The following is a 27,514-nucleotide window of genomic DNA, read 5'->3' as shown; positions in this document are numbered from 1 at the left end:
TTAGAATTAGGGGTGTGTCAGGGTTAGGTGTGTGGTTAGGGTTACAGTTGGGATTAGGGTTAGGGGTGCGTTTGGATTAGGGTTTCATTTATAATTGGGGGGTTTCCACTGTTTAGGCACATCAGGGGGTCTCCAAACGCGACATGGCGTCCAATCTCAATTCCAGCCAATTCTGCATTGAAAAAGTAAAACAGTGCTCCTTCACTTCCGAGCTCTCCCGTGCGCCCAAACAGGGGTTTACTCCAACATATGGGGTATCATCGTACTCGAGACAAATTGGACAACAACTTTTTGGGTCCAAGTTCTCTTGTTATCCTTGGGAAAATAAAAATTTGGGGGGCTAAAAATCATTTTTGTGGGAAAAAAAGGATTTTTTATTTTCACGGCTCTGCGTTGTAAACTGTAGTGAAACACTTGGGGATTCAAAGTTTTCACAACACATCTAGATAAGTTCCGTGGGAGGTCTAGTTTCCAATATGAGGTCACTTGTGGGGGGTTTGTACTGTTTGGGTACATCAGGGGCTCTGCAAATGCAACGTGACGCCTGCAGACCAATCCATCTAAGTCTGCATTCCAAATGGCGCTCCTTCCCTTCCGAGCTCTGCCATGCGCCCAAACAGTGGTTCCCCCCCACATATGGGGTATCAGCGTACTCAGGACAAATTGGACAACAACTTTTGGGGTCCAATTTATTCTGTTACCCTTGTAAAAATACAAAGCTGGGGGCTAAAAAATCATTTTTGTGAAAAAAAAAAGAATTTTTATTTTCACGGCTCTGCGTTATAAACTGTAGTGAAACACTTAGGGGTTCAAAGTTCTCACAACACATCTAGATAAGTTCCTTGGGAGGTCTAGTTTCTAATATGGGGTCACTTGTGGGGGGTTTGTACTGTTTGGGTACATCAGGGGCTCTGCAAATGCAACGTGACTCCTGCAGACCAATCCATCTAAGTCTGCATTCCAAATGGCGCTCCTTCCCTTCCGAGCTCTGCCATGCGCCCAAACAGTGGTTCCCCCCCACATATTGGGTATCAGCGTACTCAGAACAAATTGGACAACAACTTTTGAGGTCCAATTTATTCTGTTACCCTTGTGAAAATACAAAACTGGGGGCTAAAAAATAATTTTTGCAAAAAAAAAAAAATTGTTTTAACGGCTCTGCGTTATAAACTGTAGTGAAACACTTGGGGGTTCAAAGCTCTCAAAACACATCTAGATAAGTTCCTTAGGGGGTCTAGTTTCCAAAATGGTGTCACTTGTGGGGGGTTTTAATGTTTAGGCACATCAGGGGCTCTCCAAACCAACATGGCGTCCCATCTTAATTCCAGTCAATTTTGCATTGAAAAGTCAAATGGCGCTCCTTCCCTTCCGAGCTCTGCTATGCACCCAAAAAGTGGTTTACCCCCACATATGGGGTATCGTCGCACTCAGGACAAATTGCACAACAACTTTTGTGGTCTAATTTCTTCTCTTACCCTTGGGAAAATAAAAAATTGGGGGCGAAAAGATCATTTTTGTGAAAAAATAAGATTTTTTATTTTTAAGGCTCTGCATTATAAACTTCTGTGAAGCACTTGTTGGGTCAAAGTGCTCACCACACATCTAGATAAGTTCCTTAAGGGAACAGGAACACATGGGCTACTTGCACAGTGAACAAGTCTGTATGATCATGTTCACACACCACCAAGAAACCTGAAGACACAAAAGAGAATAGTGAAACCAAAAACACTCAGTTTGAAAAAATGTTGCAGTAATCCGCAAGTGCTAGTAAAAGATGTAAAAAACAGGGTATTTGGTTGATACGTTTTTTGCAAAAAATGTATACTAAGCTGCTCTACCAATCTTCACGGTATACCCTTATCAGAGCAGTCCTAACTAATGTATGCAATCCCTATCTGATGTATTTAAAAACCTGATCATCTGTATATAACCTGTGTGAACAGGGTTCAGAGAGGAAAAGTCCATGTGTGCATACAGGGTAGAACAGCTTTTGTGCAGATAGCCCAAGAGGAGTGGTGGAACTCCCCAGTCTTGTAGACACAAGAGAACAATTATGGAAACAGGAACACATGGGCTACTTGCACAGTGAACAAGTCTGTATGATCATGTTCACACACCACCAAGAAACCTGAAGACACAAAAGAGAATAGTGAAACCAAAAACACTCAGTTTGAAAAAATGTTGCAGTAATCCGCAAGTGCTAGTAAAAGATGTAAAAAACAGGGTATTTGGTTGATACGTTTTTTGCAAAAAATGTATACTAAGCTGCTCTACCAATCTTCACGGTATACCCTTATCAGAGCAGTCCTAACTAATGTATGCAATCCCTATCTGATGTATTTAAAAACCTGATCATCTGTATATAACCTGTGTGAACAGGGTTCAGAGAGGAAAAGTCCATGTGTGCATACAGGGTAGAACAGCTTTTGTGCAGATAGCCCAAGAGGAGTGGTGGAACTCCCCAGTCTTGTAGACACAAGAGAACAATTATGGAAACAGGAACACATGGGCTACTTGCACAGTGAACAAGTCTGTATGATCATGTTCACACACCACCAAGAAACCTGAAGACACAAAAGAGAATAGTGAAACCAAAAACACTCAGTTTGAAAAAATGTTGCAGTAATCCGCAAGTGCTAGTAAAAGATGTAAAAAACAGGGTATTTGGTTGATACGTTTTTTGCAAAAAATGTATACTAAGCTGCTCTACCAATCTTCACGGTATACCCTTATCAGAGCAGTCCTAACTAATGTATGCAATCCCTATCTGATGTATTTAAAAACCTGATCATCTGTATATAACCTGTGTGAACAGGGTTCAGAGAGGAAAAGTCCATGTGTGCATACAGGGTAGAACAGCTTTTGTGCAGATAGCCCAAGAGGAGTGGTGGAACTCCCCAGTCTTGTAGACACAAGAGAACAATTATGGAAACAGGAACACATGGGCTACTTGCACAGTGAACAAGTCTGTATGATCATGTTCACACACCACCAAGAAACCTGAAGACACAAAAGAGAATAGTGAAACCAAAAACACTCAGTTTGAAAAAATGTTGCAGTAATCCGCAAGTGCTAGTAAAAGATGTAAAAAACAAGGTATTTGGTTGATACGTTTTTTGCAAAAAATGTATACTAAGCTGCTCTACCAATCTTCACGGTATACCCTTATCAGAGCAGTCCTAACTAATGTATGCAATCCCTATCTGATGTATTTAAAAACCTGATCATCTGTATATAACCTGTGTGAGCACTTGCGGATTACTTTTTTTTTATTTTTGCAAAAAACGTATCAACCAAATACCCTGTTTTTTACATCTTTTACTAGCACTTGCGGATTACTGCAACATTTTTTCAAACTGAGTGTTTTTGGTTTCACTATTCTCTTTTGTGTCTTCAGGTTTCTTGGTGGTGTGTGAACATGATCATACAGACTTGTTCACTGTGCAAGTAGCCCATGTGTTCCTGTTTCCATAATTGTTCTCTTGTGTCTACAAGACTGGGGAGTTCCACCACTCCTCTTGGGCTATCTGCACAAAAGTAAATCACAAGTATCCCAGGAAATGTTAATAACTCACCCATAATAGCTGGTATAAAATATAGGTCAGCCTGCTGAAACCCCTTGACGTGCCCCTTCTTGAAGTAGCATATACGCGAAACATGCGTTTCAGCAGGCTAACCTATATTTTATACCAGCTATTATGGGTAATTGTTTTAATTGTAGTATTGGGACCCTGAGTTCGATGGCTTCTTCAAATGGATGTATTTGCCTTTCAAAGCGCCCAAACAATATGGAAACTGACACCTTTTAAAAATCTCCCTTGAAATGCGCTCCCAGTCTTCAGGGGCTCTGGCATTACTTTGTTCTGAAAATGGTCCCATATTTTGTTACAAATATGTTTTACAATATTAGATATTGTCATTGTTCCAAGAAGAAAATCTAAGTGTAGTGCAACATAGGAGACTCCAATGGCAAGACACCTTAAAAAAAAACCAATAAGTTTAGTAAATATTTATATTATATTATCTAATACTTGTGTGTGTCTGCCGATTGCTGCTATACCCCTCATCTTGTGGCCGTCCATCATCCACGCTTCAATGCTTCTATAATTTTGCAAATTAATTTTTTTAAAGAAAAGAAATGGTGTGGGGTCCCCCATATTTTATCTATCCAGCCAACGCAAAGCAGACAGATGGAGACTTATGTTTTGAATTTGGGAAGGGCCTCCCTAGACTATTAATATCAGCCCAAAGCTGTCTGCTTACCCTTTGCTAGTTATTAAAAACAGGGAGGAATCCAACACATTTTAAATAGATAATACATTTAAAGTGAATCTGTCACCCCAAAATTATATTTGAGCTAAGTCCATCGGCATCAGGAGCTTATCTATAGCATTCTGTAATGCTGTAGATAAGCCCCCCATGTAACCTGAAAAGTAAGAAAAACAGGTTATATTATACTCACCCAGGGGCGGTCCTGGTTCGTTTCGGGTCCGATGGGCATCGTGGTCCGGGTCCGGCTCCTCCCATCTTCATACGATGATGTCCTCTTGTCTTCCTGCCACTGCTCCAGTGCAGGCATACTTTGTCTGCCCTGTTGAGGGCAGAGCAAAGTACTGCAGTGCGCAGGCGCCGGACCTCTCTCTGACGCTCTAAGTAGTTTGTTATCTTGTCTATGAATTAAGTATGTGTTCTGTCCATGATTTTCACAAATTAATCACATACCTATTATATTTTATGGTGCTACCTTCATGTTTTTTTAAGGGAGAGATATGTCCATTTTTTAAAGTCATGGATCAAAATTACCAGTAAAAATGACTGGCTGCACAACGAATAGGAAACACTTTGCAATTTATTTATTATTTTATACATGAAAATCACTGTTTAAACACTGATGGTAAAAACTGACACACCGTGCATATCTGATAAAAAACACTGATGACACTCATACCCTTTTTTCCTTATGTGAAAAATCACTGACATCTGATTAGGCATCTGATTAACATTGTAATGGGTAGGAGGAGATTTGAAATCTATTTTATTTTTTCATATGAAAAAAAATCATTGATAAAACAATAATGGTGAAAACTGAAACATTAATGATAATCGGAACATTTTTGCATACCAGAACAATCATTCATTACATTTGATCGAGGCAGACAAAAGACAGAATATGTATGTTATCTGTGTGCAATCTGTGCGCTGTCTGTATTTAACATTATGATGGGTAGGAGAATGTTTGCAATTTTGTTTTTCTATTGGCATATAATAAAATCAATAATGGTAAAAAAGCACTTATTGATCAAACACTGATGGACATCTGATCCAGTACTTTGATGAGTTTTTTTCATGTATTAGAAAAATAAGGACTTTTGAATGAACCTTTAGGATTATCCCTTCTCAAAATGCCACTTGTGTCAATATAGCCTTAGATTAAGTTAATACAAGAAAGATTTGTTGCTGTAATTGAGACAGCCGAAAATCAGATCAATACATCAGAATTGTTTTTTGTTTCTTTTTGGCTGTGTGGGGATTTTCATAAATGTTGAACACTACATATATTGTTGCTTGTATCGCCAACATGTTCCACAGAGTAGAACAGAGATTATCTACACTTATGTCTGTCACTGTTCCTAGTGGAGCTCAGAATCTAAATTCCCTATCATACACATACCACAAGTTCCAACTTCAAAGGAAGTCAATTGATCTCTCTGTTTTGGGAATTTGGAAGGAAACAGGTATAGCTACACAAACAGGATATGTACAGATGTGAATGTGTGTATATATATACAGTTGTGCTGAAAAGTACCCCAGCAGAATTTTTGCTTTCTTGGCCTTTTTTAAGAGAATATAAATGATAACACCAAAACTTTTTCTCCACTCACTTAGTGGTTGGATGAAGCCATTTATTGTCAAACTACTGTGTTTTCTCTTTTTAAATCATAATAACAACCAAAACATCAAAATTACCCTGATCAAAAGTTCACATACCCCATTTCTTAATACCATTATTGCTCCCTCTAACATCAATGACAGCTTGAAGTCTTTTATGGTAGTTGTGGATGAATGTCTTTATTTTCTCTGATGGTAAAGCTGCCCACTCTTCTTGGCAAAATCCAGTTCCTGTAAATTCCTGGGCTGTCTAGCATGAACTGCGCGCTTGAGATCTCCCCAGAGTGGCTCAGTCATATTGAGGTCAGGTGACTGAGATGGCCACTCCAGAACCTTCACTTTGTTCTGCAGTAGCCAATAACAGGTCAACTTGGCCTTGTGTTTTGGATCATTGTCATGTTGAAACATCCAAGTACGTCCCATGCGCAGCTTCCGGGCTGATAACTGCAAATTTGTCTACAGTATTTGCTGATAACGTGCTGCATTCATCTTTCCTTTAACTTTGATCAAGGTTCCTGTGTCTTTGTAGCTCACACATCCCAAATACATCAGTGAACCACCTCCATGTTTTACCGTAGTAATGGTGTTCCTTTCTTCATAGGCCTTGTTGACCTCTCTCCAAATGTAACTTTTATGATTGTGGCCAGAAAGTTAAAATTTGGTCACATCAATCCAAATTACCTTGTTCCAGAAGTTTTGAGGCATGTCTCTATGCTGTTGGTCGTATTGTAGGCAAGATACTTTATTGCATTTGTGCAGTAATGGCTTTCTTTTGGTAACTCAACTATGCAGCCAATTTTTCTTTAAGTGTCTCCTTATTGTGCATCTTGAAACAGCCACAATGCTAGTTTTCAGAGAGTGCTGTATTTCAGCTGATGTTATTTGGGGGTTTTTCTTTGCATCCCGAGCAATTTTCCTGGCGGTTGTGGACGACATTTTTGTTGATCTACCTGACAGTGGTTTTGTTTTTACAGAGCCCCTGATTTTCCATTTGTTAATCACAGTTTGAACGCAGCTGACTGGCATTATCAATTCCTTGGATATCTTTTTGTATCCCCTTCCTGTTTTATACAGTTTAACTACCTTTTCCTGTAGATCTGTTGGCAAATCATTTTGATGTTTTGGGTTGTCATAATGATATAAAAAGAGAAAACACAATAGTTTAACAATAAATGGCTTCACTCAACCACTAATCATGAGTGGAGAAAAAGTTTTTGGTATTATCATTCATATTCTCTGAAAAAGGTCAAGAAAGCAAAAACTCTGCCGGGGTATGTAAACTTTTGAGCACAACTGTATATAAATATATATATATATATATATATATATATATACACATATATACTATTGCGCCATATTTGTCAAAGAGCAATGCAGTAAAACGTGGCGGTTTGTTAGGGCAGCTCAACAGGTAAGCCATTTAAGATATTCAAACAAACTTGTTTCTAGTTCACTTTTGTTGCAATGTATATTTACCATACTTGTTTGCTTCAGCCATGTTCTAACTGCGGTGTTCTTTCAAACTTACCCCCTTTCACACATTCTGTGCACTCCACCCATATCAGTCCCCCTCTCCTCCCTTCTCCCTTGTACAGATCACATGCTCTTTTCACATTCTTGAACCACACAAATCCATTCACTCCCATCATGCAAGCACAGATACCTGAACCATCTGCTTACTCTCTCTTTTCTCCATCTCATAGTAACCCGGGCTCTCCTTGTGCTATTAAATATAGCTCCTTTTCTGCTCTCCACACAGAAACTTTGCCTACTAGAATGTACACCAAACTCCTAAATGCCCATGACTTTTCCCTTCAAATTCTCTTAATCTTCTGACTCTTCCTGAAACCTGGAGTCGGACACCAGTTCCACGGCTACGCTCTGGTATTGTGGCCTACATTTTGCATACCCCCTGACTTGAGAACAGACAAGGTGAAGGTGTTGGTCTTCTTTTTTCAACAAAATTTACTTTTCAGCTCATCAGACTAGTATCTTCACTTATATTTCCTTGTTTTGAGGTCTATGCCATCAGACTTTTTAATTCCATCATCCTGTGAGTGTTCTGCCCTCCGGGCCAATCCTTCCAGGACCTGAGTCACTTTGCCACCTGGCTTCCGTACTTTCTTTCCTTCTATGCTCTCATTATGGGGGATGTTAAAATCCCAATTGATAATCCAATATCCTCATTTGCCACTCATCTTTTCTTTATAAGCTCCTGTCTCGGCAGTTCACAGTTTACTAACACTCATATGCATGAAGATGGAAATACACGTGATCTGGTCTTTTCCCTGCTCTGCTCAGTGCAGGATCTTACTAACTCCCCATTCTCTGAATGCAACCTTCTTTCCTTCTCTGTCCAGAACTGTTGCCCTACTGAGGAAAGCCACACTTCCTATATTTACAGAAATCAACTTGCCACGACTATCCAGCAACTTATGAAGAACTTGCACCTCACCTAATCACCTCACACTCATGTCCCAAAGCATTTTAATAAACTATTGGAAAGTGCTTTTGATGAAGTTGCACTCACAATACACAGAACACCCCAGTGCAGATGTCCGCAACCCTGGCACATACTGCATACATATTTGCTCACGCAATGCTCTAGGTGTGCCGAAAGTCTGTGGAAAAAATCCTTTTTGGTCAAAGATTTCATAAATCAAAAATGTATGCTAAAAACCTATAATTCTGCCCTTCACCTCTCCAGGCAAGCCTACTTCAACACCACTATCACCTCACTATCCAGCAATTTCAAATGACTCTTTGGCACTCTTAAAAGGAACCTGTCTCCCCCAAAATCGAAGGTGAGCTAAGCCCACCGGCATCAGGGGCTTATCTACAGCATTCTGGAATGCTGTAGATAAGCCCCCGATGTAATCTGAAAGATGATAAAAAGAGGTTAGATTATACTCACCTGGGCGGGCGGTCTGATCCGATGGGCGTCGCGGTCCGGTCCGGGGCCTCCCATCTTCATAGGATGACGTCCTCTTCTTGTCTTCATGCTGAAGCACCGGCACAGGCGTACTTTGTCTGAACTGTTGAGAGCAGAGCGAAGTACTGCATTGCGCAGGCGCCGGGCCTCTCTGACCTTTCCCGATGCCTGCGCACTGCAGTACTTTGCTTTGCCCTCAACAGGGCAGACAAAGTACGCCTGCGCCGGGGCTGCGGAGTGAAGGCAAGAAGAGGATGTCATCGTAAGAAGATGGGAGGCCCCGGACTGGACCGTGATGCCCATCGGACCGGACTGCAGCGGGACCGCCCCTGGGTGAGTATAATCTAACCTCTTTTTGTTATCTTTCAGGATACATCGGGGGCTTATCTACAGCATTCCAGAATGCTGTAGATAAGCCCCTGATGCCCGTGGGCTTAGCTCACTTTCAATTTTGGAGGTGACAGGTTCCCTTTAACTCCCTTTTCACTACCAATCTCTCTTGGTTCTCTTCTTGCCTCCCTGACTGCTCCTTCCTAGTATCTTTTCCTGGCTCATCTTCCCCTTACTATTGAGATTCATCAGGGTTTAGTCCTAGATCCCTTCCCCTTTTCTCTGCATATGACCCCTATTGGACAAACTGTCAGCAGATTTGGCTTACAGTACCAGCTCTATGCTCATGACACCCATTTGAGCACATCTTCTCCTGACATCGCTCCCACATTACAACATAAAAACAGTGATTGTCTTTCCATTGTCTCAAGGCAATGTTCATAGGTTAGATTTTTGCTGCGTTTTTTATGCAAATTTTATGCTGCATTTTACAGTACCAGCAAAAGACATGAGATTTCAGAAATCTCATGCACACACACTGTTTTTCATGTCTGACTACAGACCCCACCCGACCCCAGATCACGAAAAATGGAGACGCTACAGGTCTCGGAAAATTGCGCAATTTTTTTTTCTTTTAGTAAACTTTGGAATTTTTTTTTACTTTTTAGATAAAAAAGAACCTAGACATATTTGGTGTCTACGAGCTTGTAATGACCTGGAAAATCATAATGACAGGTCAGTTTTAGCACTTAGTGAACCTAGCAAAAAAGCCAAGCAAAAAACAAGTGTGGGATTGCACTTTTTATGCAATTTCATCGCACTTGGAATTTTTTCCCCATTTTCTGTTACATTACATGGTAAAACCAATGGTATCGTTAAAAAGTACAACTCATTCTGCAAAAAAAAAAGCCCTCACATGGCCATATTGACAGAAAACTAAAAAGTTATGGCTCTGGAAAGAAGGGGAGCGAAAAACAAAAATGAAAACAAAAAAAAAGTTGCGGGGGTTAAGGGGTTAAAGGAGTCTGGGTCATTATTTCAAATAAAGGACTTTATTCTGGGTGTTACTTTTATAACAATTTTACTATGGGGATAGTAATGGGGGCATCTTATAGACTCCTCTCTATTACTAACATATGGGCTTGTTGTCACATGACAATAAAAAGGTGACATCAGCCACAATACTATCACCCCACTTGCCACTGCACCAGGGCAAGTGGGAAGAGTGAGGTTAAGTGCAAAAATTGGTGCATCTTATGCATGTGCCATTTCTGGGGCTGCTGAGAGCTGATGTTTTTAGTCTGGGAGGGGACAAATATCAATGGCCCCTTTCTAGGCTATTAATATCAGCCCGTAGCTGTCTGCTTAGCATTTGCTTGTTATTAATTATAGTTGGACCCTACACCATTTTTATGGAGAATCCCCCATCTTCATAACCAGGAAAAGCTAAGTACACAGTTGTGAGTTGATATTAGTAGGCTGAGAAGCTTCATGGGTATTACCCCCTTCCCAGGCTATAAACATCAGCCCCAGCTGTCCTCTTTGCCTCTACTGGTTAATAAAATGTTGGGGGTTCCCACGTCATTTTTTTCAGATATTTAGTTATTTATTTATTAATTAAACATATGCACAGTAAGCTGCACAAAAGCTGTACTAATGATATATGTCACTGACAACTTTATACCTATCTATTCTTTGTGTATATGCTGTATGTAATCTGTCTATTCCATTCTGCCAGGTGACGCTGTGATTTCAATGTATGTGGCTGCTGAAATGTAGGTTTTCAAGGGCATAGGTGTGTAAAATCAGACGGTACTCACATGGTCCGAGTGCTCTGCGATTCTTTTATAACACCCATTGACTTTCATTGGCGAGTCTCGTCCGAGATATGAGGACAATCACAGCATGCTGCAATTGTTTTCTCGGCCCTATCTGTGCTGAGAAAAAAATTGCAGATGAGCTGGGACTCATAGATTAATATTGATCAGAGTGCAATCCAATTTTTTAATAGATTGCACTCGTCAGTTTTTCTCGCAGATAAGTGTGAGCCCTGAAAGTAAGAAAGGTATGGCTCTTTTAAGAAACAGATGAAAAAAGCGAAAAAACAATTAAAAAAAATCGCTTGTTAAAGAAATAGTTGTAGGACTAGTTTGGAATGCAAGTATGATAGCCGATTGAAATTCCTTTTTTGGAATATGTAAATAGTAAAAGATACACAAAAGCACGTGCTAAGGTTTAAAAAAAATATTTCATGTTCTAAGAAAATGACATGGCTGCTGAACCCAATTACTGCTGCTAAGTGTGAAAATATAAATGTAATTCAGAAGTGAGAGAAAACGTGATTACATGTGTTAGTTAACAAGATTAGCAACTTTTCTTTATACTTTTGGTATGCCGTGCAATGTGACCAAATTTTATTTTAATATATACCCATTTATAATACTAAGTATAAGCGTATAATTCAATCATACTTTAGTGCAGTCTATAAAGAGATATAATGGCAGAGTATTGCCTGAAAGGTTGTAATTTACATGATGAGAATCTGGTATTTTTAAACTACGTTCTGCCATAACTTCCAGCACATGCATGACAAGTGGTAGGTGGAGCAGTCTTTCCTTGACTACAGGCAAACAATAAATCAAAATGCGGATATCTGGATGCTATTTTCTGGTGTTCTCTATTTAGAAAGGAAAGAACTCATGTATTCTACACTTCTCAGATGTGTTCTCTCAAACTAAAATTTAAAGGGAACCTGTCATATGAAAAATTGCTATTGACCTGCAATAATGGGAATTAACTTTATTCCTTCTGTCATCCTGGAGGTGCACCCAGGTGAGATTCAGTCATCACTCAGTTCATAATGAGCGGAAACTGTAACTACTTCCCAGCACTGACTGAAAGCCAACTCAGCTTTTCATTAGTACTGAGCCCACTATCAGTCAGTGCCGGGGCGTGGTTACAGAAGCCATTCACTATGTACTGAGTGGTGATTGAAACCACATTAACCCCTGCCTCCATGACTGAAAGCCTGGGGCTGCTAGGAGAAATAAAATTCACTTATTTCTGGTAGCAGGGTTTTCAGTACGGCAGCCGCTATTTATCTGATTAATCCCATAACTGCAGGTTAATCATGTTTTTTACATGACAAGTTCCCTTTAAATCAGCATCATGTGCAATAGTGACAATAATGCATTAGGATGTTTAATAATGTGACCAAAATAGTGTAGAATAGGCTATTAGCAAAGAATACTGTAGAGCAGTGTCAAATGTATTTTCTCCAAGGACCACATCAGCATTATGGTTGACTCCAAAAGGGCCACTTGTAATTGTAAGGTCTCATGCAGCCAACAAACTTGCCAGGAGCTATAAGACAGCTGTCCCTGGGTAGTAGGGCTAAGAGAGCTATCCCTGGATATTAGGGCTAAGAGACCTGTTTCTGAGTTGTAGGTTTAAGTGCACAGTCACTGGGTAGTAGGGCTAAGAGAGATGTCCCTGGGTAGTTGGGCTAAGAGGGCTGTTTCTGAGTAGTAGGGCCAAGAGAGTTGTTTTTAGGTTGTAGGGTTAAGAGCACTGTCCCTGGGTAGTGATGCTAAAATGCTGTCCCGGAGTAGTAGTGCTAAGAGTGCTGTCCCTGAATAGTAAGGCTAAGAGCGCTGTCCTTGGGTAGTAGGGCTAAAGAGCTATATCTGCGTAGCAGGGCTAAAGAGCTCTGCCATACCTTAGAGTCCAAGATGGACTGCTACTTATGCTAAGTACTGGTTTTGTCTGCTCTGATTAAAAAATGGAACCACTCAAAAGTGTTGGCTGACGGCGTTCTTTGCATTCTTTTTTGTGCTGGCTAACAGCGTGCACTGCGTTCACTTTTTGTGCTGGCTGACTACCTGTACTTTTTATACTTGCTAGCTGCTTTCAATGTGTTTACTTTATGTGCTGGCTGACTGCATTCTTTTTTTTGTGCTGGTTGACTGCGTTCACTTTTTGGGCCAATTGGCTGCCTTTACTTTTTGCTTTTGCGTTCTCTGCCTTCACTTTTTTGTGCTGGCTTACTGTGATAACTGTGTTCACCATTTATGCTGGCTGACTGCATGACCGTGATCAATGTTTATGCTGGCTGACTGTGATCACTGTGTTCACTGTTTGTGCAGACAGAGATAACTGCATTCACTGTTTGTGCGGGATGGCTTCTGTTCACAACGTGCATGGTTCACTTACAAAAAAGGCACCTGCTCCAAATACTGGCACCGCCCCCTCTTTTGGCAGCAGCTGCTCAGATTCCAAGATCGCATCAGCTTCCTGTGCTAGCTTAACCCCCTCTGCTAAGCACTGGCTGTGTCAACATAGAACGCATCCAGTATTTGGTAGAGGGGATGGCGTCAGCACGGAGGCGGCTGCCATCTTAGATTTTGAGCTCGGGGGTCACACTTCATCACTGCTCCAACTGGCTCTATACTTTCCCCATACAGAGAGCTGGTCGGAGCAGTGTTGAAGTGTGTCCTGACCTCGCAGACCACACAGTATGAAATGGTGGACCAGATTCAACCCTCGGACCTTTGACACCTATGTTGTATAGGTTCTTGTCTATAACTGTTTTATATAATGAGCAATTTTGAGGTTGTCTGTAATGTTCATTTATTCTTCAACTCTGATAAAGTTTTACTATTGCACACCACATTTCCCATGATACCTATGACATTGCAGAGGGGCAGAGTATCATCACATTGTCCTTGCTCTACTCTCTGAATCCAATATAAGGGCAGCAGTGATAGATCGGTGATACTAAACTGCTCTCTCGTGTCTGCAGAGTACTTGGCCCTGGTCAGGAATAAGATGATTTAGTATGTCTTGCCAGAAATGCTACTAGTTTCTATAAATTTGACATGCAGGCAGATCCATGTTCCGTCCCCCCAGCTCACACAGTTTGCTGCTATAAACTGTCATTTAATTATAATGTAAAAATTTGCAAAATGTTTGAGAAGCTTTCTACATTGCACAAACATTTTCCAACCATTCAAAGTATTTTATGCTAATTTTCTGGTGTAAATACTTTTATGAATTTGCCTCTAAATGTGCTTTATTGAATGCAGTTTTGGCTTGACTCTACTGCCTTCTGCTTGTGTTAGGCTTTTCTCCCAGCTTTTACAAGCAGAAGGCAGGGGAGACAGGCTGAAACTGCATCTCATAAAGTTCAATAAAGGGGTTGTCCACTACTGAGCAACCCCCTGTTAATCAATTCAGGACCCTAGCAAGTCCACAGCAGTCAATCAGTGGCCATTGTTTGCTCACTGTTATTCCATCCAAAATAGTAAAGGCTGAAACCAAGCAGTGACTGCTTATTGGCATCCAGCGGACACATGACACAACAACGTCATGTCATCAGCAGGGAATAGTAGCACGGACATACCACTTTTTTATATGGCAGAAATAATACCAATTGCATGGGTTCATCCAGAGAAATGGCGGTGGTGCTGGTTAAGGAGGGGTAGGGCAAAATGCTTACATAGTTATATAGGTTGAAAAAAGAGAAGTCCATCAAGTTCAACCTTTCTCAATAAGTTATATATTCTCTATCACTAGATTAATTATTTGTAAACCACAATGCCTTTGTTGTCAGAAAAGCATACAGTCCATCTTTACATGCTGTTATAGTATCTGTCATTACTACCTCTTGCAGAAGGATATTCCACAGTCTGATTACTCTAACTGTAACTCTGGAACCATTTCCTATTTAGACACCAGAATTGCCTTTCTTCCATCTGTAATGAGAGCCCCCAGGTCCTTTGTAAGGTTTTTGGAAGGAATAAGCCATGTACCAGTCTTTGTAGTGACAACACGTGTATTTATATATTTAAATGAGGTAAAATCTGAGGCTTCTTTTTTTGCAAACTAAGCATACCCAACTGTTCCAACCTCTGATCATAGGAGAGATGTTTTACCCCTTGCTCTGATCTAGTTGCCCTTTTTTGAACTGACTCTAATTTCTGAATATCCTTTATAAAAAGTGGAGCACAAAACTGGATCCCTTATTGAGGTTGTGGCCTTACAAGGGATTTATATAATGGAAATACTACATTTGGACCACATGTTTTTGTGTCTTTTTATACAAAAATCTTGTTTACGTTTGTAGCTGCTGCTTGACATTGAGTACTGCTGCTTAGCTTTCTTGTAGCCAGAACACCCAAGTCCTTTTCCTGTTCTGTAATCCCTAGAATATTTCCATCTAATGTGTATGCAGCAATATGATTACTCCGGCCTAGGTGATTTGATTTTTATGTCAGCATAAAAAATGACCCTATTGGCAGCACATCACGCCGCATATACAAGTGATGTGCTGTTGATAACATAAACTACAAATGGGGACAAAACAATTGGATTAACAATCATTCCGTCCCCATTATTGATAATGGGCGCCGAATGGCTAAAATAATTAGCCCTGACCTAAAATCAGCCAGGGTACATGCGTCATTAGTATGCTCCTAGCTTCCTAGCCTACAGGTCAGCTTACAAGTATGAGACAGTAAAACTTCTCTTGTTGAACTAACTGCACTACAGTTTACAACTACAAATGCGATCAAACTAGAGAACTAAAACCAGGAAAAGTAACAATGTCTGATGAGACATGCCAGTGATCAATTCAATGTCACTAATCTTTACAGGCTAGTGACAATGGACTTAAATGTGATCTTGTTTCAGTCTCTCTTTTCTATTGTCTGCACACTTTTAGTGAAATTCTTGGCTAGGTTGAAGCCTTGTTTGCACAGTTCTGCCTTATTTTCTGTTTTGCCTGTGATTTTTTTCTACAAAAAAGCAAGAAAACAGAATGCAGATGTAAGCTGATATTCACACTACACAGATTTACAAAAGTTAAATTTGCTGTGGATTTTTTAGTGCCAGACTAGCCACAGGTTGCCACAGTTTAGTTATTCAGTGGAGCAACTTTGAAGCAGTAATCCATGTACTGAAGATTTTAACATCCATAGTGAGTTCATTAAAGGGGTTGTCAAAACACTCTGTGGGCCTGTAGACTTTTGAATCCCTCCAGTGCACGCACTGTGATCTGCAGGGATTCGCTGGTTTCAGACCCGAGACCGGAGGGTATGTGGGAGTTATACCTGCCAATGGGTATGGCCTCGCTTACATACACATGTATGGAGTGAGGCAGCGCCCTCTAGTCAGGCATACCCACTGACGGCCTAGTCACTAGAGAGGGGCAGCCTCGGCTCAATACAAGTGTATGGAGTGAGGCCACAACCACTGGCCATGGGTATGTATAACTCACTCCGTTCCTGGGTCTGAAATGGGCAAAACCCAGCATTGCACAGTGTGTGCGCTGGGGGGATTCATAAGTCTGGAGTCAGACAGAGTGACTGCAGAATTATCAGTTTTGACCCGACAACCCTTTTAATCCAAGGGGCATAAAATAGTCTATTCACATCGGTGCAATATTTGTGGACTCTTTCCAGAGTATAGCAGGGTTTTTTCGCATCAGTTCCAATGCTGTGTCACTTAGTGGCATCTTTTATTTCATTTTGGTACGAGATGCCTGTCAATTTAGTTTTTTGAAGTCACTGTCTCATTTTTTTGGTCTATTATCATTTCTCTCATTTGTACAAGTTCGTTTTTATATTGAAATGAATCTTTCCTGCCCTTTAAATTTGTACATTCCCATCTAAAAAGATCGCCATGATACTGACAGCTAGGTCCACATAATCAGATCCAACTGTGCTAAGATTGTCATATTTATACGTGGAATCTACAGAGCAGAAATGCAATTCAAAATACATGTGCTCAATGTTCACATACATCTTAGTACACTCATATTGTTTTTTTAATGCAATGCAGTTGCAGCAGCTCACTATTTTACATTAATTTCTTTTCGCTAGGAGGTGCTTGTCTGTTTTTGATGCATTAATTTATTGTATTTTTCGTGCTTCAATTCAGTTTTGTCTCTGTTTAGTGACACTTATCACACACTGTTGTCAATATATTTTACATTTCCAGGAGTACTGATAGAGAACTTTAATAATATAGAGTTTTAAGGAATGATACCCCAGCATTCCTGGTTAGTCGGAAGTAAAGGTATTTACTATACAAATGTCTTATACACACTGTTCTGTTAGGAATCTGCTAAGTTTAACACACATCGTCGTCACGTGATTCAACATTTTACACTCATGTACTGTTACATATTCACAATTCCCCTCTATAATGTAAAGCGCTGCAGAATATGTTTGCGCTATATAAATAAAAAAATATTATTATTATTATTATTATTACTCCTTCCCTAGTTTAATCAGGTCTCAGGCAATCTTTATCATGATGGATTCCCACATAGTACTTTTGTGTCAAAAAACGCTGCAGCCTGATTTTTGCTTGAGGTCAAAAGGCAACACACTTTTTGCAGTACAAAAACTGATTACTGTGAACTTAATAACAGCATCTGCATGCAAGGCGTCTATCACCAAACATAATGTCAATCATCGGATGTGTCACATCTCCACTTGGAAATGCTGCCATCATCATTCGTTTTGTGAGCCTGGACGACAGATGTTATGGAATAGACATGTGGTGCCCCAGGGTCCTGGTCGTCACAGTAGCATTGCTTTCCTCACAGGGAGAGTGATGTTACATTTGGAAGCGATGAAGGCTAACTCTTATCAGGTAATCACCATACACACAACATGTTCACTCCAGGCCACAAAGGGGAGCTTTTGATCCTATTCCTTGGTGACCTCCCTATATATATATTGTGGTTTGGAGGGAAAGAGAGGTCAGATTATCAGAGAGACAGAAGGGAGCAGACCGACATAGAATGTCAGAAGGTCTGAAGGGGCCATGTAGTCTGAAACACTACAGCTCCTAAAGAAAGAGACATATAGAAGGAAGAACATAATTCAGTGAGCATGCAGGAGAGCGAAGCACAGGAGAGTGATATCAGGGGAGACCAGCTGCGAACAGGCTACCTCCCTCTGAGGTACAGATAACCGGTAGCTGGACCACCGAGGTTGTAAGGGACTCTACGACTTACAGCAGAGAGCGGCAGGACAGCTGAACTGCAAGTTACCTGTCCGACACACACATCTGAGACACAATAACACATAGAGCCCAGAGAGTGTTAGAGTCCCTGTAAAAAAAGACTTGAGTTACCTGTCATGCAGGTATTGTCTTATCCTATATGGGGGACAGAGAGAAGAACTGTGAGGACCTTATCTGAAGTCATAGGCAGTAAGGGACTACAACACCACTGTGCTAGAGGAAGGCTTTTAACTCCACCTGGTAAAGGGGACTCTGGATTCGCTTCCAAACCGGCCAGACCCTGCCTGCCCTGTGATCTGGTACCCTGGACTGTGGCTGCCTGAAGTCTTCAGTAAACCAGGTAAAGAGACTGCAAACCTGTGTCCTCGTTCGTGTGCCCTGCGCTTAGTAACCCGATGTTTACCCTGGTTACCAGTGAAGACATCGCTGGATCGGTGTCACACATGCCGATCCAGTGATGTCAGCGGGAAGTCCAGCGACGAAATAAAGTTCTGGACTTTCCTCAGCGAGCAACGATCTCCCAGCAGGGGCCTGATCGTTGGTCGCTGTCACACATAACGATTTCCTTAACGGTATCGTTGCTACGTCACAAAAAGCAACGATATCGTTAACGATATCGTTATGTGTGACGGTACCTTAAGTGTTCCAAATTATTATGCAAATTGGTTTTAAGTGTTATAAAGATTTAATTGTTTTGTTTTTCAAATAAACTCGTGGATGGTATTGTCTCTCAGGGCTCAATGGATCACCGAAATCAATCTTAAACACGTGTGATAATTAGTTTTCCAGGTAATTCTAATTAAAGGAAAACTACTTAAAAATGATGTTCCACATTATTAAGCAGGCCACAGGTTTCAAGCAATATGGGAAATAAAAAGGATCTCTCTGCTGCTGAAAAGTGTTAAATAGTGCAATGCCCTGGACAATGTATGAAAACATTAGATATTTCACGAAAACTTAAGAGTGATCATCATACTGTGAAGAGATTTGTGACTGAAACAGCGCACAGACAGAGTTCATGCAGATAAAGGCATAATGAGCAAGGTTTCTGCCAGACTAAATCATTAGATTAAGAGAGCAGCTGACAAAATACATGAGTCACTGGCTGCTATGGGCATAAAAGGAGATAAACTCATGGTGTGGCCACCATCTTCCCCTGACCTCAACCCTATAGAAAACCTTTGGAGTATCATCAAACAAAAGATCTATGAGGGTGGGAGACAGTTCACATCAAAACAGCAGCTCTGGGAGGCTATTCTGACTTCATACAAAGAAATACAAGCAGAAACTTTCCAAAAACTCACAAGTTCAATGGATGCAAGAATTGTGAAGGTGATATCAAAGAAGGGTTCCTATGTTAACATGTAACTTGGCCTGTTAGGATGTTTTGGAGTTAAATAGCTTTTTTGTTCAGTGAATGTGACCTCCTAATGCTGCAAATTCCACAAATGAACATTTTCAGTTCTTTAAAACATATCAATATTTAGAAATTCTACTGTGCCTAATAATTTGGAACAGTGCATTTTGAGTTTTTATTCATTTTGGATATTATACTGTTATCATCGGGAGGTTTCTTCAGTAAAATTTGATGTATAATCTAACAGGTGATGACTTTTATTAGACTGATTGTCATTTGCACCGACCATTTAGGAAAATCCGAGAAAAATGTCATTTGCATAATAATTTGGAACATGGTGTATATTGCACAGTCCGCGTAGTACATTGCCCAGCCCTCTTAGTATATTGCACAGCCCACGTAGTATATAGCAATGTGGGCATCATATCCCTGTTAAAAAAAAGAATTCAAATAAAAAATAGTTATATAATCACCTTCCGTTGGCCCCTGGTTCCAGGAAGCGTTTACCGATGCTCCTTGCACGCTCCGGTCTCAAGAGTGCATTGCGGTCTCGCGAGATGAATATGACCAATGAATATCCGTGACAGACAGAAAGACAGACAGACAGACGGAAGTGACCCTTAGACAATTATATAGTAAATATATATACTGTAAATTTGCTATACTCTGGGCAAACTATAAAGAAGGAAAAGGTCAAAAGTTGCTGCTGAGATCTAAAATGAATAAAATAAGAAACAGCTGATATTGTGGCTCCGTCAGTCCTTGATGATGATAAATCCATTTTCTTTGTTTCAGATAAAATCTGCTATTCATTTTAAAAGCAATGGCATGCGTTACAGAAAAAAAAAATATTCCGAAGGCTACATGACGGGCAACATTTTTAATATGACACCATTAGAAGTGTAGATTTTTTTTCTTTTGTTTGTGTTTCATAATTGTTATTTTTTTTACTGTGTCAGTTTTCCAAATGTTAATTTCACATGAACTATCCATTGGAATTGACATGGATACAAAGTGTACGAGGAGCACCAGCACACGTTAATCAATCTTTGACAAAGCGAAGCAACGTATCGTGGGTGTAAATTTGTTTTGTATATTCAGATGGCACACAGATTTTTATAGATAACAAAATGGAACTATTTAATGGTATAAAGCTTCATGTACATAAGTCTATTACTACTTTGTGCATAAGACACCTATTCTGAACTATGTATAGGATTGGCCCTCTTATTCAACACTAAATATACTCCATAATATAGCCAAGATCATGTACAGGCTCCTACAGCTCACTGCGTGTCCCAGTCTAAGGCCGATTTCACACGTCAGTGGCTCCGGTACGTGAGGTGACAGTTTCCTCACGTACCGGAGCCACTGGCACACGTAGACACATACAAATCACTGCATCTGTTCAGATGTCATTGATTTTTTGCGGACCGTGTCTCTGTGTGCCAAACACGGAGACATGTCAGTGTTCGTGGGAGCGCACATATTACACGGACCCATTAAAGTCAATGGGTCCATGTAAAGCACATACCGCACACGGACGTTGTCCGTGTGCAGTCCGTGTGCCGTGCAGGAGGCAGCGCTACATTAAGCGCTGTCCCCCCCACTGGTGCTGAAGCCGCGATTCATATCTTCCCTGCAGCAGCGTTTGCTGTAGAGAAGATATGAATAAGTGTGTTTAAAATAAAGTTCCTCTCCTGGCCGCATCTTCTCCTGTATGCGGTCACGTGGGGCTGCCGATTACAATCATGAATATGCGGCTCCACCTCCCAAAGGGGTGGAGCTGCATATTCATTACTGTAAATGAGTGGCCCCACGTGACCGCTCATACAGTACAAGGAAGCTAGATGAGTATTTTAATCACAGCGGTGGGGGCGCACAGAGGGTGGGAAGGGGGTGGGGACCTGGATATTGATTTTACACACTAAAATCACAGGGCAGAGCAAAGTACGCCTGCGCCGGAGCCGTGGCTGAAGATCAGAAGAGGACGTCTTGTAATGAATATGGGAGGCGCCGCAGCGGACCAGAGACGCCCATCCGACCTGACCAGCAGCGGGACCGCCCCTGGGTGAGTATAATATAACCTCTTTTTCTCCTATTTCAGGTAACATCCGGGGCTTATCTACAGCATTACAGAATGCTGCAGATAAGCCCCTGATGCCGGTGGGCTTACCTCACCCGCGAATTTCGGGGTGACAGGTTCCCTTTAACATATAGCAACACAACTTTATGATAAATACTTAAAAGAAAACAACATTTTTGCTCCTTTGTCATTATCTGTATGAAAACACTTTTTAGAAATATCGCAGTTTTTGCGCTAACCACTGACCTCTCAATAGGATGATGCTTCCTGTTCTGTAGAGATTAGTTTTCTGCAGTCATTTCATTATCATTACAAGAAAAACTACAATAAAAGTCATTTTTCTATTATAAGGCTGGAGGCAGATGACATAGAATCATAACGTTGATAATAGCTGATGGAAACAGCTCACGTCATCCCCCTCTCTGCACAGTGATCCCTGCACAGGTCATAGAGCATGAACACATAGCTCAAAAAGAAGTCAGAGATCTCCTGTTTACTGTTTTGATATTTTCATGGCCAAATTAACATAGTAAGGCCGAAAAAAGACATTTGTCCATCCAGTTCAGCCTATATTCCATCATGATAAATTCCCAGATCTACGTCCTTCTACAGAACCTAATAATTGTATGATACAATATTGTTCTGCTCCAGGAAGACATCCAGGCCTCTCTTGAACCCCTCGACTGAATTCGCCATCACCACCTCCTCAGGCAAGCAATTCCAGATTCTCACTGCCCTAACAGTAAAGAATCCTCTTCTATGTTGGTGGAAAAACCTTCTCTCCTCCAGACGCAAAGAATGCCCCCTTGTGCCCGTCACCTTCCTTGGTATAAACAGATCCTCAGCGAGATATTTGTATTGTCCCCTTATATACTTATACATGGTTATTACATCGCCCCTCAGTCGTCTTTTTTCTAGACTAAATAATCCTAATTTCGCTAATCTATCTGTTGCAGAGATTAGTTATCATTCTCTGACAAGGCTCTGTCTAAGGGTACCGTCACACTATAACATTTCGATCGCTACGACGGTACGATTCGTGACGTTCCAGCGATATCGATACGATATCGCTGTGTCTGACACGCAGCAGCGATCAGGGATCCTGCTGAGAATCGTACGTCGTAGCAGATCGTTTGGAACTTTGTTTCATCGCTGGATCTCCCGCTGTCATCGCTAGATCGGTGTGTGTGACACCGATCTAGCGATCTAGCGATGCGATCCAGCGATGCGTTCGCTTGTAACCAGGGTAAACATCGGGTAACTAAGCACAGGACCGCGCTTAGTTACCCGATGTTTACCCTGGTTACAAGCGTTAAACTAAAAAAAAACAAACAGCACATACTTACATTCTGGTGTCTGTCAGGTCCCTTGCTGTCTCTGCTTCCCGCACTGTGACTGCCGGCCGTAAAGTGAAAGCAGAGCACAGCGGCTGTGCTTTCACTTTCACTTTACGGCCGGCAGTCACTGAGTGCGGGAACCAGACTGCAAGGGACCTGACGGACACCAGAATGTAAGTATGTGCTGTTTGTTTTTTTTTAGTTTAACGCTTGTAACCAGGGTAAACATCGGGTAACTAAGCGCGGTCCTGCGCTTAGTTACCCGATGTTTACCCTGGTTACCCAGGGACCTCGGCATCGTTGGTCGCTGGAGAGCTGTCTGTGTGACAGCTCCCCAGTGACCACACTACGATTTACCTACGATCACGGCCAGGTCATATCGCTGGTCGTGATCGTAGGTAAATCGTATAGTGTGACGGTACCCTAAGGACTTGCTCACACAAGCAGTGATTCTCTCTTCTAAGAGAATCGTATCGATGATGGTATCATAAAGGTTTGAGCCAAGTGTCACTTTACTGTGATCCGATTCTCTTTGATGAGAGAATCGTATCACAGGTGCTGACTGAGATAACAGAGAACTTAATTTTTCCATCTCCTTCCTTCTCGGTGTCCACATAAATCGGACTGCACTCAGATGCCATTCAAGTGCAGTTCAATGTTTTACAGGCACTGTTTTACAGTCCAATATTTTACAGGCAATATTTTACAGGCACCCAAAGACTTAAATGGAGACACATGGCCCGGTTTCCAGAGCCAAATAGGCATCAGAAAAAAAACACAGATCTGCACTGCCGCATAGTATTGGTCTGAGTACTATCTGATAAACCATTAGATAGGTCTGGTCTAAGTTATAAGCTCGTTTGAGCGAGCCCTTAAGGTACCGTCACACATAGCGACGCTGCAGCGATACCGACAACGATCCGGATCGCTGCAGCGTCGCTGTTTGGTCGCTGGAGAGCTGTCACACAGACAGCTCTCCAGCGACCAACGATCTCGAGGTCCCCGGTAATCAGGGTAAACATCGGGTAACTAAGCGCGGCCCTGCGCTTAGTTACCCGATGTTTACCCTGGTTACCAGCAAAGACATCGCTGAATCGGTGTCACACACGCCGATTCAGCGATGTCTGCGGGGAGTCCAGCGACGAAATAAAGTTCTGGACTTTCTTCCCCGACCAGCGATCTCCCAGCAGGGGCCTGATCGCTGCTGCCTGTCACACTGGACGATATCGCTAGCGAGGACGCTGCAACGTCACGGATCGCTAGCGATATCGTCTAGTGTGACAGTACCTTTAGTCTTCCATCAGACTGTGCTTTCCTAAACAGTTAACAGTTAAAAAAAAAAAATATGCTAATGCATACCAACACGATGGCGGATAAAAACACTTTTTTGGTCTCCATCTGGTAACTAATGCTTAGAAATACATTTGATAAAGTGGGAACACAGAATAATATGTATTGGCACCTTTACCGATATAAAAGTAGAAAAATCCTGAGTGTTTGGAGGGTAAGAAATGGACACTGTAAGGAGGATAATGATATAAAAAGGAAATTAAGAGATGAAGAGATGAATTGCTGTCAGCAAACAGTGATAAAAATAGTATGTAAATGTGAGCATAATTAAGCAATTTCGTGGCATGTGCATGTTTCCTTTGTTTCAGTATAATTCCTAATGCATTGCGTATTGTTAGGAGCGCATGTGGTGTCTGTAACAGAGAGTCACTGTTTACTTGCATGCAAAAAGGAGAATTGTTTCCTGTTTGTTCAGATTCCTTCTTTGGCGTTTTCTTCAGTATTTATCAGCATGGATGACCTCCATAAGAATAGTAAAAAAAAAAATCCATAAATAAATGAATAAAATCAACCTAATGAAATTCTTGAAAAGTATTCTCAGTAATGCATCTGAAACACTTATTTACTAAAGAATATTGACTGCCAAAGTAGAGGTCAAGTGTTCATTGGCTAAAATACAAAAAAAAGAATGCACCCAGTATTGGAAGGAGTGGGGGTAGTATCTCTTTATAAAAAAAAATATTTTTAATCAGCTTTCATAGAACATGTGTGTAAGCAACCAGTGTACAAGTACAAAAATACGTACACATAATGTATCAAATGCATGTAAATAATAAAAACTAAAAAAACTAAAAAAGAATAAAAATATTTTATATATTTATGTATGTGACTCTTAGGCCAGGGTCACACTTGCAACTGTGCGAGAATCTCGCCTCAATACCCGGCACTGCCGCCGGCATTCGGGACCAGAGTGTGCAGATGCATGTATTTCTATGTAACTGAGCGCTCCGGTCCCAGGTGCCGGCAGGAGTGCCGGGTATTGAGGCGAGAGACTCTCACGAGTTTCTCATATTGCAGTTGCAAGTGTGGCCCCGGCCTTATAGACCTGTCTGTCTCATATCAGTATCGGGCCGAGGAAAACTATCGGCTCACTCACACCCATATAAGCCTATGGGTGCGAGTGAGACAGCGCACACCACTCCGATATCATCAGAGTGATGTGCGCTATAAGCGGACCCCAGCAATGGAGGAGATGGAGAAATTCATTTCTCCGCCTCCTCCGCAGCGCCGCTCCGATCCTCCCTGTGCGAGAGAATCGGAGCACAGACGCATGACACTCGGCTCCTGCTCTGCTGCGAGCAGGAGCCGAGTGTCATTAGCATATCGCATCCGATGCTCTCGCATCCGATGCAATACGCCAGTGTGACCCCAGCCTAAGTCAGAGGCTGCTAATTACTAGTGATGAGCGAACGTGCTCACCACTACTCGGTACTCGCCCGAGTATCACTATGCTCGGTGTATTCGGCAAGCACCGAGCATTTCCGAGATTATTTGGCGGGAGCTCGGGTCTCCTCCTTTTAATTTTGATGCTTTTAAGAGCGCCAATCAACATGCAAGGATTGTCTGCCATGCACTGTAATACCGCAGCCATCTTTGTTGTGATATTACAGAGATTGGCTGGCCGCATAGCATCATCAGGTCTATAAGAAACCTGGCACCGCCCTGCTCGCCGCATTCTGCTCCGGACTCAGCTAGTGTAGGGAGAGCTGCTGCTGAGATAGGGTCAGATTCTTAATTTATTAGTTAGTGTGGGTCTACTAGTGTTCAATCCACAAATTCTGATAAACCAACAGTCCTTTTTAGGGCTAATTCGAGGGTACATAGATTGCAGCGCTAGGTAGGCAGGGGAGTTTATGTGCACATATCTACATCAGTGCAAGGCCTGCAGGCACTGTATGTGAGTACATAGATCTCATTACATACCTCAAAAAGCTCCATTCCTGTCTTCTGCTGCATATTTTATATACACGTAGCTGCAGGTATCTGTGATTTTTTTACTTTTGCACCTTATACCTGATAATTTCATTACAAAGCAATCCATAACCCCCTTTTTTCTACATTTATTTGCTTGTTCACACTGCAGACTACAGCCAGGTCATTTCGATTCAAGAGTGTGAAAATCTAACAATTTAATTTTTTTTTTGGTCTTAGGCATCTGATGTGAGTGTGCAGAAAATATTTTTTGGAGTGTCTTACAACATTTTTGGAAACCATTTTGCTAACCAAAAAATCTGTAGCTGGCCCAAAAATATTTAGCTACAGTTCTTGCATTTATCACTGTGATTTGAACGCCACACGCATCACATATCATCGCGCTAAATATTTTACAATTTTAGTACTCCAATTATTTTTTTAGTGTCATAGCCTACTTATTGACACAATTTTGGTGGGCCAAAAAAATGAAGGCCACATTTTGAACAGTCTGTTATCTCTGTTCGATGCCTGGTCTGTCTGTGGTGTCCAAATCCTTGCTTTTCAGGCATACATTCCACTTTTTTGTCTGCTACCCTTCGTCTATACAGTATTTTGTGGTTAAATTTTTTTACCAAATCCAGGCCACATATTGAAGCAGTCTGTTATCTCAGTCAGATGCCTGGTCTATCTGTGGTGTCCAAATACTTGCTTTTCAGGCATACATTCCACTTTTTTCTCTGCTACCCTTGGTCTATACAGTATTTTGTGATTAAAATTTTTTTACAAAATCCTGGCCACATATTGAAACAGTCTGTTATCTTAGTAAGATGCCTGATCAATCTGTGGTATCCAAATACTTGCTTTTCAGGCACACATTCTACATTTTTGGCGTTGTGTTAGCCTACTTCATGACATTAATTGTCTTTTCAAAAAATAAGAAGGCCACATATTGAACATTGTGGTTTTTCTGTCTGATGTCTCCTCTACCTGTGTTTTAAAAAGTGTTGCACTTGAGTGCTCCTTTGAACTGGTTTTGGTGTGTCTTACCCTAGTTATTAATAAAATTTGTTAAAAACAAAATGTAAAAAATTACCAACATTCCATTGAATGAACTAAAAGTGTGTTTTTTTTGGCACACTGATCACATACAAGTTTTCTCAAAATTAATCCATTTGTATTGAACTTTTAAAATATTTCAGTAGTCCATTTAAAATGGGCAAGGCAAGCGGCAAGGGATGGGAAAATGGACGTGATGCTGATGCTGCATGCAGAAGACGAGGCTGTGG

Source organism: Ranitomeya imitator, chromosome 5 (assembly GCF_032444005.1).
Source record: "Ranitomeya imitator isolate aRanImi1 chromosome 5, aRanImi1.pri, whole genome shotgun sequence".
NCBI classification, from domain to species: domain Eukaryota; kingdom Metazoa; phylum Chordata; class Amphibia; order Anura; family Dendrobatidae; genus Ranitomeya; species Ranitomeya imitator.
This window is presented reverse-complemented; position numbering follows the sequence as displayed.